Source organism: Harmonia axyridis, chromosome 4 (genome assembly GCF_914767665.1).
Source record: "Harmonia axyridis chromosome 4, icHarAxyr1.1, whole genome shotgun sequence".
Taxonomy (NCBI): Eukaryota; Metazoa; Arthropoda; class Insecta; order Coleoptera; family Coccinellidae; genus Harmonia; species Harmonia axyridis.
The window spans coordinates 8,741,618-8,754,427 of NC_059504.1; the positions used below are offsets into that span (position 1 = coordinate 8,741,618).

General features: G+C 36.5%; 1 protein-coding gene across 2 annotated transcripts in view; it reads left to right on the forward strand.

The window, feature by feature from the left end:
- Positions 1 to 12,810, forward strand: part of LOC123677642 (netrin receptor UNC5B) — a 296,659-nt gene that overhangs the window by 39,858 nt on the left and 243,991 nt on the right. For both annotated transcript variants that reach the window (XM_045614289.1, XM_045614290.1), the window contains exon 2: positions 4,124 to 4,156. The gene's annotated coding sequence lies outside the window, so the exon portion shown is untranslated. The remainder of the gene's footprint in view (positions 1 to 4,123; positions 4,157 to 12,810) is intronic.

Below are 12,810 nucleotides of genomic sequence, written 5' to 3' on the forward strand. Positions count from 1 at the left end.
GTCTCTAACAATTCTGAATAAATTATCCCCATAAAAAGCATAAAAGTAGAATGCCATTGAAAGTGTCGATTTAATGTTAGAGTTCTACTTCCTCCTGTCTAAGTTCAAGAATTTTTGCGGCATAAAATATATAATATGGCGCTTCATACATAACAATACCGTAAAACATGTGGGATTATGCCTACTCACAATCACTGCGGTTTGTCGGTCTGCATTATTCACTCGACCTGAAATATTTCAATGTCTATAGTGTCGTTGTTCAAAGCGCCTGACCTATGACAGTCACACAACCCACATTTTTGCCACGGCGGAATATTTTCCTCTTAGACCAGCGGAAAAGCATAACATATGCGCATATTCGATGACAATTCCGAATGCACATAATTTTCCCGCTGTTTTTACATCGTCATCGTCGTTTCTATGCTCTCCTGAAATTACAATTCCATAAACTACGTGGCTGAGATTTTATCTGTCAAACAATGTTCGATGTCCTATTCGCAATATGACTTTTGGAATGGCTTTGGCAGATTTATGGGAATATGTGTTTGAAATACAGCCTGACGTTTCGATGCTACGTAAAAACAAGATACATACCTCAGGAAAACAATTTCAGCCAATTTCGAACAAATATTCTACGTGAGAGTATTTCGAACATCTGCGAATATTCTCAACTGCAACGAATATGTCATCGACATTGCAGATGTTATGAACGAGAAAATGGATTGAAATTGAAGACTGTGATGGACAATTCGTATCACACATTTCTAAACGTCTTATTGCATCATATCGGGCCTTGTATGAAGCATTAATAATGGTTGTTCGATAAAAATCACACGAATTTTGAGTTATATATGTTATTTCTGTGTTTGATGTCACCGTAGAGTTTAATCTATTGAATTTTGCAACAATAATAATTCTAAAAGCACTTGAGTTTTAAAAAAGTTTTTGAGCGTTCGTTCTCTAAATAAATTTGACAAATCCTTCTTCAAATTCTATTCTGTTCTACCGTAAACATGATGAACTTGCGAATGAAATAATCTAGAAATTTGAAATTTGCTGGGTTGGTTCAAATCTTGAATGCTATGGTTAAGTTTTCCAAAGGCAAAATCTGCCAAAAAGTAAATATAGTCGTTTGAAATTTGTTTTCCTGTTATTTTCAAAACTGCTGCAAAAACTAGATGAGATGAAAATTTGCACTCCAACAGAGTAAGAGAAAGAAATCAACTGATATCATTCTTATCAGAATTGAATTCCACCCATTTTGTTCTAAATGATATTCACTTAAGACGATACCCATAGAATTCTCCAATAGAACATGAAAAGCCTGTTAATGGAGACTTCTGTGTGTCAATAGCGCTATGGATCTATCACACAAAATTTACATATCTTATTTCCCTAAAGTGTCTAATGTTTATTTGGGATCTGAGGTGAATGACCAAGATCAATCTGGGCAACCAACTTCACTACTGAAAGGGAAGGTTTGTCAATATTAATCACCAGTGAATTAAGACTACAAGAAGTTCCAATGTGGGGGACTCATATGTTGTTTGGATTACAATAGGCTTTTTTTAATTAGTCTCGAATTATTTGTTGATTTTCATTGATCACCCAGAAGGAGTATATTTTCAATTGCATTGGCAATCGCACGATATACGTCATCGATGACGTCACTTGGAATTTATTAGTTTTCATTATTATTCATTTTAAGTATTATTTATATCCATTACCCGCTTACTATTTGATTTCAATTTTGTTTTGAATGTCGTTTCTATAAAGAATATCAATCTGTTTAGACCCTGAAAGTAATTGGCATATGCTGAAGACAATTCTGAAAAACAAGAATGCAAATGACTCTTGTTTTATTCTATCACGTCTATCACATTATTATGAATATAATTATTCGAGGTTTTAGAGCTCTATTTCTGTATATTCATATGAGCATATCATTTTTGTCGAATTAGTATATTCCATTTTTGAAAGTGTGTCAAATATCATAATACACATTTTCATTGAATATCACAAGAAAATTAAATGATGAAACTAACTCTCAATAAAGAGAAAAAAATGATTTGAAACTGAACAAGTTACTGAGAAAAAATATAAAGCAAATTTTCACAATGGTTTTCCTTTCATCAAAAGTATTCATTCGATCTTATATCTAGTAGTCAGTAGTTCAGCAGTGAACCTTAGTGTCGAGTTATGATGATGAGCTGCCTGAAGGGATCAAATCTCGAAATAATTCATGCCAATTTTCTTAAACCAATACATCAAACCAAGAAGCGACCATTCCGAAACCCATCAGAACCTGCTTTGATGTGATTCAGGGGTCGATCCTAGGCTTGCTTCTCGCTAAAACCAACCGTGATTAATGGATCAGAGTCGGCTGGTAGCATTCGCAATTGAGGAATAGCCTTCGCGCGTAGCGTTGTTAAATTTTCAGAACACGTTTCACGGCTCGCTCTGTAGCTCAAACCAGCTCTTCGATTTAATGTGTGTGCAATGGAAAACGTAAATACGAACGTAAATATAAACCAGATCGTGCCACCCGCCCTGTGCACTCTACTCTTTATGTAATCACGACTCATCAGGATCGGATCAGACTGTATCGAAGGATCTTCGATTCTCGAGTAGTGCTCGAGGGGATTTTAGTAGCTTGGATTATATACGCCTTCGTTTCGTATGTTTCCATCAGGGTTGGTTATGAGTGATGATGCATTTTGTTATTGGGGGTTTAGGAGTTTTCCTTCAGTTCAAGATTCATGTTGATAGCGTCAAAAGAATCAGATGAAATTCTAACAGAATAAAAAAAAATGCTCGATTTTTCTTAGACTGCAGATTTGACTTGGGTTAGTTTGTACTGAGTTATCCATGTCGTGGTCCAGATTTCACAGCCCTATTTAAATGACATGTGTCATCCGAAGCGTCATACGTTCGATTGAAGGTTAGCTATTTAACAATATGGATTGTTGATCTACTGCTGAACGTGTCAAATTTGTAAAAAATAATGATTCAGTAGTAAGAACTAGGGATTCATCAAGCCAAGTAGCTTGACATTTCAACCAATTACTTGACTTGAAAATCAAGTTCGTGAAAAATTACATACTTGAGCTTGACATGACTTGATTTTAGATATTTATTGCTTGACTCTATATCAAGCTACTTGATAATACTTGAGCTTGATATGCACGCGTCGCACGGCATATATTTCTGCAATCTCTTGCGCGCTTAGACTAAATAAGGGGATTCCTCGAACGCCGAGAGACTGAAGCATTCGTCAGTGTGACTTTATTAGTAGTTTTCTTACATTTCTATCGAATATATTGGTAGATTTTGGTAGTTTCAGAAATATCTTTCCAAACTTGGCCAAAATTGCCAAGGATTTTTTATCAACGCCAGAATCTTCAGCTCCTGTTGAAAGACAATTTTCCAAATCTGCTCCTACAGTTACAAAAAGCTGCAATAGGTCAGGCGACAAATCTATAAGATGTCCCATGTGTCTGAGATCCTGGATGGAAAATTATGAAATCAAACAAAGCCTGGAGGTTTCTCAATATTGAACATTATTTTTTATTATTTTGTTATGATTTATTTCATTTATACAATAAGTTGAATTGATAAAGTGTTTTTTGCAAGGTTCCTTCTCATTTCATCATTTTTTTCATTGACGTGACTACACAATAAAACTACTAAAAATCAAGTAGCTCCATATGATTCAAATACAGTAATACGGTAGTAATTCAAGTAACAAATACTTGACAAGTAGCTTGACAATCAAGCCAAGCCGTGAATCCCTAATATGGAATTAGAAGAGTTGTGGTCTCAGCAGGACTGTGAAATAATCACTTGAATCTTCTTGCCAGATTTCAAGAGAAGTGTCGGGTAAAGTAACTATCAAAGGCGCAAGAAATGCATGATTGAAACCTAGTGACGCAAAGTTAGTGCTTTTCTGGATTTTATTAATCATCTATTGTATCTTAACTCAATTTAGATTTAGAAGGCGAGAATCTTTAGATATACACAAATGAGTTTTGATCTGAGTGATACAGATAATAATGATATGATGAATATTTGGTACATTTGTTTTTGAAATATTGTGAATTAACATTCATCTTATTTGTTTCAGATCTATCCAGTATCAGGTCTCCAATAATTTGAGGTGAGTAGCTTTAAAAACAAGTTCCTACTCCCCAAGTGGAATCTTGCCCCTGAACTCAAGAACGAGATGACTCCTGTCAAAAAAGTCTTAACTCAGCTTCTATGGACTCCGAATCTTCTTTTCCATCTAGATACAACCCTGCCCTGAATCTTCAACCGATACAGATGAACATTCGTACAGCAAAACTCAAAAGCAAATATCTCAAATATAATTTCATGAATTAAATATCAGGGGAATCGGAATGGCGGCGAAATTGAACGTTTTGGTTCCGCAGTCGGGACTGGATTATCCTATAGCTTTAGTAGGAATTCGTGGCTGATTGCTTAATTCATGGACCTTCTTTTTTTTTCATTTATTCCACAGTTACTGAACTGGAATCTGTGGTGTACTTTGCGATCGGTAATGGCAAGGCCTGATAATTGGAGCTTTGCAGAGGTCACGATCAGCGTTTAGGGTTGGATCAGAACAAATGTTGTGTACCTGAAGTTTGTTTAGAGAATATTGAGAATTAAATACGATTCAGTGATTCGCATTTCTGAGGTAATGCGTAGAACCTCAGAGTAATAATCATAGATAGAGGGAGCATATGTCATGTTCAGTGAGCTAATTTGGTCGCCAACATGAACTATCAAATTTGACATGAAGCGCACGGAAATGAAAACATATCAGTGATACGATATTTCACTCAATTCGAGAGTTTCCCCACAAAGAACGCACTTCTTATGACCCATAGTGAATCAATGTTTCATATTAACTCAAAATATATTGAAATAAATACCTAAATATATCAGAAATTTAGAAAACAAACTTCAAGCGCGCCAAACGACGTGAAACCACCGATGACACTAGGAGAGCAAAAGTTGCCAAACCTTGGATTTCAGCAGGTAGATTGATACATAAAATAATAAATATTCTGCTTATTATAAATTCGACAATTAGGAAAAATATCGGATTCCAAATATTCAAATTTGCATATTTGATCGGGAATCGCTGAAATAAATATATTTCATTCAATATTATATACATTCATAATGATATAGTAAAATTGTGGATTTGAAAATATATCACAATCCGATAACGTAACCTAACCATGTTGGGGACATGTAAAAATTGCGTATATTCCCTCTATCTATGTTACTCCATGGTTTTATCAAATAGATCACAATAAGACGATATTGTTCCTAATTGTCGACTTTATAATAGGCAAAATATTTATTATTTTCTGTATCTACCTGCTGAAATCCGAGGTTTGGCAACCTTTGCTCTCCTATTGTCATCGGTTGTTTCACGTCGTTTGGCGCGCTTGAAGTTTGTTTTCTGCATTTCTGATATATTTGGGTATTTATTTCAATATATTATGAGTTAACATGAAACGTTGATTCACTATGGGACATAAGAAGTGCGTTCTTTGTGGAGAAACCCGCGAATTGAGTGAAATATTGTTTGGCAACTTTTGCTCTCCTATTGTCATCGGTTGTTTCACGTCGTTTGGCGCGCTTGAAGTTTGTTTTCTGAATTTCTCATATATTTAGGTATTTATTTCAATATATCTTGAGTAAATGTGAAACGTTGATTCACTATGGAACATAAGAAGTGCGTTCTTTGTGGAGAAACTCGCGAATATAGTGAAATATCGTATCACTGATATGTTTTCATTTCCGCGCGCTTCTTGTCAAATTTGATAATTCATGTTGGGGACAAAATCTGTCTACTGAAAATAACATATGCTCCTACATCTATGTTTATTACTCTGAGAATAAAACAGGTCGAAACAGGTTATGGTGATCCATTTAAAATTATGTGGTTTCGGCAATAAATGTCAAAAAGTCGTTTGTTGTTGAAGGCAAAACATAAGAACTGAAAACTGAAAAGTAGCTATGTATTCGAAAAAAAGAAGAAAATGAAAATTTGTTAAAAAAATCGCAAGAGTTTCGTGTCAGATTTATGCAAAACGAGTTGCTGGATGAACAATCTCCCAAAAACTGTTCATCTCGACTATTCTTCAATTCCATTTCATTTCCAAGCATTCAATAAAGAAATGGCAAACCCATGTTTCTGCAAATCCACACGACAGAAGGTAAAGACCTCTCCATCTCCATCCCTTATCATAAATAACAATAAAATGCGATACTAACAAAATAATCACCAATAACAACGGCACATCGTACGATCCAATCGTCCAATTTCTAATCCGCTGTTGACCCGCATCATCCGAAAATACGACATACGACGAATATGAAGCACGACTAATAACGCAGACGGGGCCATCCAGTATATTAATCGAGCGCACTAAATCACTTCATTTAAATATAAATTGGCCCATAGTCTCGCGAATGCAGGCCGTAATGAGCCAGAGGGCCCAGACGGAAAGCCCTAAACCTTGCGGATGTCCCGTATAAATCAAGGGACCCGATGACACCCATAATCCATAATGATGTTTCCGAGCAAGTTTCCCTTTTCCACAACGTTTCAGCTGAGATATTGCGATGCGAGGAAATGGCGGACGAAGAAACGGCCCCACAAACGTGGAGGGGGAAGTGGAGGGGGGTGGTAATTACTGAGGAGGACTCAGACGTGGCGTTATGAGACAGTATATTAACCTCAACTCGAAATAACGTTCAGCTTTCGATTGATGTGAGTTTTGGTACATAGTAAATAACGTTACGTTTCATGAATTTGATGTATGGGAGGTTGGGTTATATGTTGTTGGGATGGACAGTAAAAAGAAGAAGAACATTTACTTTGCTTTGTTTTTATGGGCTCGAAGCGGATGGTGGAAGAGTTTACTAGTGTTCCAAGTTGTCCAGGATATGTTCCTTGAATGTTCCCCAGACTTAAAATATCCAGACATATATTCTGATATCGTAATATCTTAAATGGAGTAGTGCCCTCATAGATCTTTCAATTCAATTCACATAACACTGTATAACACGACAGCTGTGAACACGTATTTCTGTTACTCTTCGGTTTTTGGTGGATAATTCCGGCATTTTGGATTTTTATTTTTCGAATTTTACTTCTGTATGTTCTGGGAGGAAGTAGCGAGGAGGAGTTTGGTTGTTCACCTGCTCAGGTGATATTTTTGAGTTTATCAACATTATTAATACATCGGCGTATTAGTTCGCTGAGCAAATCAGTGAATAAAATTAACATCTGTGTGTGCGATTCCTTATCTAACGAGCATATTTCTGAAATTCTGATAAGCAATCTGAAGATGACTAATAAGAAGATCTGTTATTGTTGTAATAAATCATTTGATGGTCATCTCATTCTCACCTGTTGTGTGTGCAAGAATATGTTCGGTAATACTTGCGTTGGATTATCGAGCTCGGAGGTGCGTGTTATCAGTTCCAAGGGGTCAATATCCTGGAGTTGTAAGGGATGTGAAAGCATCGGCAATGATATAAATTCTTTAAAATCTGTAATAGTTTCATTACAAAAAGAAATAAAAGGACTAAAATCAACTGTTCAGTCCATTTCATCTGAGCATTCCTCCCAAAAGCTTAATGATGAGTACTTTGAGGAGATGATATCGGAGATTGAGGAGCGTCGGAGACGTGCGAAGAATTTGATAATTTATGGATTGAGAGAACCAGAAGCCCACGTAAACAAGATCGAAAGAATTAAACAGGACCAACGAGCTGTGGGTGATGTACTTCATGGTGTGATGCCAGAAGTTTCCCTGATGGATGATCGCACTAAGGTAATGCGCTTGGGAAAATTCGATCCATTATCTGATAAACCTAGGCCTTTGAGGGTTACCTTGAATTGTTGGGAGGATGCCATTTCTGTACTTAAGAAATCCAAACAGATCAAATCTGTTGAGGGATACTCTCATGTAGGTATAACTGCTGATAAAACGCCGAGACAATCTGCCTATTTCAAGAAAATCAAAACAGAAGTAGATAGACGAAAATCAGATGGAGAGAACGTTGAACTGAAGTTTGTAAGGGGTGTTCCCACGGTCAATGCTTTAAACTAGTTGATCCCGATTACAGTGTGGGCGAATATCATTGCTATTATCAAAATGTGCGCGGTCTTAATTCTAAGACACGGGAGTTTTTCAATGCGGTTGAAAGCAGTGATTTCGACATATTGTGTATAAGTGAAACATGGCTGCAAGATGGTGTGTTGAATACGGAGTTATTTCCTGATTGCTATGATGTATTTCGTTGCGACCGGGATTTGGCGGCAACTTGCACTACTAAGGGCGGAGGTGTGCTTGTGGCAGTTCATAGTGGACTCAGTGCAGTTCGGGTTGATCTTCCAAATCTGCGGAGTGTTATTCCTTCGGTTGACATTGTATGTTGTAGGGTTAAGTTGAAGAAAACTAGTTTATTTGTAATTGTAGTTTATATCCCGCCAAGTACTGATGCTAGTGAGTATGAAATGTTTCTTGATATGTTGTCTTCTCAGAATATTCTATTGGACAAGCAATTGCTCATTGTTGGTGACTATAATGCCCCATTATATGTGGAGGATTCTCTTGATGATTGTAGAAGTAGGGCTTTAAAGATGTTCTCGCAAATGTTAGATGTGAAACAAGTAAACAACATTTTGAATTGTAATGATAGATTACTAGATCTTGTATTCTCTAGTGCACACTGTATTATTGCTGATGATACCTTTTCTCTCACTAACGTGGATCCTTATCACCCACCTGTGCATTTCAATGTCAAAACTGAGCTCAGGCGTGATCGAAATTTCGGACTTAGTAATAATAATTCCCCTTTAGAATTTAACTTTAGGAAAGCCAATTTTGTGACAATGTATGACATGATTTTGAATGCTGACTGGAGCGATGTTTTGTCTGTTGGAGATGATCCGGATGAGGCCTGCGATGTTTTCTATTCAAAACTCAATGAAATTTTCAAGCAAACTGTACCATATAAAATTAAGAGAAAAAGACGCTTTCCCCCATGGTATGATGCTGAAATCATCAATATTATATTTAGAAAGGAGCGGATATTTAGGAAGCATAGAAAGAATAAAAATATTTGTGATCTTATTGAATATAAGAGTTTGAGAAAAAAATTGAAATCCAAGATCTCTGTCGCATATAAAAGCTATGCTCAGTTGTGTGAGCAGAAAATTGTCACTGAGCCAGCTCAATTTTGGTCATTTGTTCGTAATCGGATGGGGCATTCTCGTATTCCTGGTGAAATGAGAGACCATGAAGACCGTATATGTGTGGAACCCAATGACATTGTGAATTCATTTGCTGGTTACTTCAGGAGCGTGTATCAGCCTCCTAATGATGGGGAATCTATTGATGTCGGTGATGTATTCGATGTGAACATTGTTCGAGTTGACTGCGTGAATGAGAATGACCTGATACATGCTGCGCGTAAACTGGGTGACAAAAGCACTGCTGGTCCAGATGGGGTGCCGAGTTTCTTGGTTCGGGACTGCATACGTGTGTTGACCTTACCTCTGATGCATATTTTCAATTCAGCTCTTCGAAAAAGTACTTATCCCTCAGTTTGGAAGCTTTCGAAAATAATTCCTGTTCTTAAGAAGGGGAATAAATCAGATATGCAAAACTATAGACCTATTTCTATACTATCAAACTTCTCCAAGATCTTTGAGATAATATTGTTCAATTCCATTTTTCCTAAGATAAGTAGTCGGATCAGAGGTCAGCAGCATGGCTTTATGCCACGGCGTTCATGTTTGAGCAATTTGGCTGTGTTTTCTCAATCATTGGTTGAGGTTCTGGATGGATCTGGCCAACTGGATGTTGCATATATGGATTTCCATAAAGCCTTCGATAGTGTGGATCATAGGCGGCTCATTGTCAAACTAGAGCGCATGTTTGGTTTTGGTGAGGGACTCATTGGGCTCATTGCTTCATACTTGCATGATAGGCATCAATATGTACAGATTGAAAATTATCGTTCCAACCAATTCGTTGCTTCGTCTGGTGTTCCGCAGGGCTCAAATTTGGGGCCCCTTTTGTTCCTGCTGTTTGTCAATGACCTCATTGATGAGATCGGGATACCCATCTTGATGTTTGCGGATGACTTAAAGTTATATTTGGAGATCATTAGTGAACTGGATTGCGCCACTCTACAGCGGGCCATAGAACGTATAGCTACCTGGTGTCATCGAAACCATTTGGCTTTGAATGGCAAAAAATGTTATATTGTATCATATACTAGGAGGAAGGCAATAATTAAATATGATTATAATATAACGGGTAATGTGTTGAGTCGTCTAACGCAAATTAAAGACTTGGGTGTGATATTTGATAAGGAGTGCACATTCTTACCTCACTTGGATCATGTGGTTTCATCGGTGTGCAAGTTGTATGGTTTTATAATTCGCAGCGGTAAATCCTTTACATGCGTTGATACTTATCTGTCGTTATTTAATTCATTCATAAGAAGCAAACTGGAGTACGCCAGTATGATATGGAGACCTATTTATCAATGCCATATACATCGTTTGGAGGCGGTGCAGAGGAAGTTTTTAAAGTTCTTGGTTTGGAAACAGGATGCTGAATATCCTCCTATTGGATATGATCATGGATTACTGCTTGGTAGATTTGAATGCAAAAGTTTGGAAACTAGAAGGGGTATGCTAGCGTTGAGTTTCATTTATAAACTTGTAAATAATGGGATAGACTGTCCAGCATTGTTGGAGAATTTACCAATACTTGTTCCACGTTTAGAGAGCAGAAACAATTTATTTTTTCATTTGAGAGCAGGAAAAACAAATTTAAGTTTAAGGTCACCAATTCACTACATGTGTAGTACTTATATTAAGATAGCTCATAGATGTGACGTTAACATTGATCCTCTGTATAAATTACTCCAAGTTTATGTAGAATTGGATAGGTAGTTCCTAGATTTAATTCTGTAATTTTTTGTTTTTTCTATGTATACCCATTTTGAGTATGACTTTGTGTTGTTGTGTTTATTATTGTAATTGAACATTTTTTTTTTCCTGTAATTGGGTTGTAAACCTGTTGGAGAATAAAGGCTTATTATTATTATTATTATTATTATTATTATTATTATATTATTATAATTTTACCTAGTTGTTCCACAATTTATGTATGGGTTTGTTTCATTTCTATCTCTCAAGAAATTAACGCATGGCTAACGCACAGTTTATATGCTTGAATTCTCTTGGAAGCTTCAATGTCCCAACCAAAATCTCTGCACCAAATTTCATCAAAAGCTAATGACTATAATCCGAAGTATGGAGAAGATCCAGGAGATATCGCATGGAAGAGCATTGAACATCACCAAGATTATCAAAAGAGCTGAAGTTTTTATGGAACCGCTTGCTATTCGATCCAATATATCTTCCTCTTCATACGTTAGGATTGAGTCATGTATTTTCTAAAATTTTCCTTATTCTCGAGAAGCCAAAGTTCAGCTTTTTTACCAGCTTTTTGGAAGTCTTCCTGGGAGTCTTGCAGTGGTCTCTCTATTGTCTGCGTCTTGTTCTGGACCATCTTATACTGTCTTGTATCCTGCAGATCTCTCTTATTCCCTCATGGCTGTGTATGGTTTACCCTATTATATTTCTAGTATTTGGATGTCTGCAGTTCTAAGTTGCCTTTTGGTTTCAGTATTTCCGGCTGTTGTTTCAATGCCATATGTCGTGATTGGCCTTACAAACGTTTTGTGAATTGAGACCTTACTAGAAGGGCTCACGTAAGTGCTCTGCACCACTTCTTTTAGACTTCTGCTACTTGTTACTTTAGAGGCAAGGTTTGTGTAGGACATTACTTCGTCTATAATCTTGGTCTACACTACTAGCTTGCATCTTCTAGGTTCCCTGCATAGAGAGGCATTGGTTTTATGTATCTCATCTGTTGGTTGTTTTATAGCATATCTAATTATTTCATTAAGGGTCAGTTTTATTCTTAGATAACACCTACGCTGTAGAAATAAATTTATTCATTCGTATGTGAAAAAACCGCCCCTAAGCGTACTCAATCTTTATGATGGTAACTTTTGGTAAATGATTTCCACAAAAATTGATGCCAAACCCATGGGTAGTGAATTCTCTATCTTCTGAATTACGACCCTTCCAAAATCTCTGTATTCAACACTCCTTAATTCTGATGTCACTTTGTAAATTTGCATTCATTATTTTCGAAAATAACCTGATCCTATGAGATTATCTAGGAACTTTTTTCGTTGAAAATTCCCCCTACAGCTGTCCACCGAGGATAATGAGCAGTTCCAAACCACGACGAAATATAATCTCATGTCTTTCAGCAATCTCTGCCAAATTTTAGAGTATCAACCAAAGATCCCGCTTGTTTGGTTTCCAAAAATGAAATTACACGGATTTTTATATATCCTCACAATTTTCACCAGTTCCATCCTTTAATAATTTCCGTAATAAAGTTTGAAACAGTCATAATAACCATCACTTTAGCCCTAATAACACAGCCGCGTTGAAAATATTATACCTCAAATTACATGTGTTGGTTCGCAATCGAGCATTGGACATAGTAATCTTGGTCTTTATTGTGGCGAGATAGAGCTTAATGACTTCTTCATTCTATAATTTGAAAGATTGTAAGTATCTTTGGACGGGCTATGGTGAATTTGACTACAAATTGAGTTTTTCATTCCAGTCAGTAATGATTTTCATCAACGTATATACTTAGGCTATATTAATTTTTTTGA